This window comes from Carlito syrichta, unplaced genomic scaffold (genome assembly GCF_000164805.1).
Source record: "Carlito syrichta isolate Samal-C Ts95f unplaced genomic scaffold, Tarsius_syrichta-2.0.1 Scaffold289388, whole genome shotgun sequence".
Lineage (NCBI taxonomy): Eukaryota > Metazoa > Chordata > Mammalia > Primates > Tarsiidae > Carlito > Carlito syrichta.
In genome coordinates this window covers 28,406-29,900 of record NW_007233484.1, presented here as the reverse complement: position 1 = coordinate 29,900, position 1,495 = coordinate 28,406, and positions in this window count along the sequence as shown.

Here is a 1,495-nt window from a genome sequence, read left to right as displayed (position 1 = left end):
TCTATGCTGGCAAAACATCATAATTTTGCTTCCATAAGTGTCTCAGCGGAACTCGGTTATGAAAGAAAAAACATGCTTTACTTTGGCACTGTGAGTGTAGCTGAAGTGGAAGTTTGCTCTGTGTTTCCGCCGTTTACAGTATTATTATTTCGGGGGCCCTTAACGTGTCTGTGACAATGTACCATAGCTCAGAGAGCTTCCAAAGTTAATGATGGTGACTGAAGATTATCATTTTTACTAATTGGGCCATGTTATTTGGTTGACAATCATGAATAAAATATTTTACAATGTAAAAATTGTAGGCATGTGTTTAACAGACTTTATTCTAATCATTCTATAGACTATTTTATTAAGTATCCAGAAATGTTTACCCATTTCTATAATATACAAACATGATCAGGAAAATTAGAGACAATTGAGGTAACTAAGGGGTTATATGTGCGATTTAAAAATGATTAAGAAAATGATTTAAAAACATTATGTCAAAGGGGAAAAGGTGGAAGAATCAATGAATTTCAGAAGAAATTGCCAAGTTGCCCTGGATACTATGGATGTACTATTCAGGAGTTAGAGCATCACTCACTACTTTGAGCAGCCTGATTCAACACAGGCAGTGGCAGTATCTGACAAGTTGAGTTAAAGAAGTGAGAACCTAAAAGGATTTATACCATGATCTTTAATGACTCCTTCAAAGCAGTTATGGCCCGTCAAGCCATTAATAAGCAGTATTTAAGAGTCCCTAAGTACACATTTGCACAACAGTCCCCAAGGACTCAGGAGAAGTCATTATAGTTTGCTGGATCAATAATTATCATCATTTCATTCAAGTCCACTGCAAAATGAAGGCATGGTTATAGGGTCTTCTAGCATCCTTGCCCTGGGTCATAATTTGGTAGTATAGGTTTTGGTAAGATTGCAGTGACTAGCATCCCTGGAGAGCCACGCCTCACACACCATCGATATCCGCAGTCCTTATTTTGTCTTGTGGAGGATTCGGGACATGCCTTCATTTGAGGCAACTTTATCAATCACAGTCTTTAATTGACTAAGAAAATATATTTATGCTTATCTTTAACAAAGTTGAAAAAAGCAAGAACAAAACTGCTAACAAAAATCATAAAAGTTTGGATAGAAGTGCTGTACATATTTTTTTCTGCTAAAACTTAGTAGCCCAACTATCTAGTCATAGATGGCTAGTTGATCAAGTTACTTTGCCTCTATGCAGTGGAATGCTCTGTGTGGCCACTAAAAATCATGCTGTAGAAGACACAGAAAATGTTCCTGATATTCTTAGGGGAAAAAAAAGCAGCTTCAAAAACCACATGTGACTGCTTGATGATTAAAAAAAGATATACAATTAAATAGACACCAGATAGGTAGGTAGATCATATGAATGAATGAAAAATATAAATTGTAATGTCAGAAAATAGATGTACAAAGTAGTATACCGGAAATTTTTTTCTGTTTTCTTCTTTGTGTTTTTCTGTATTTATGA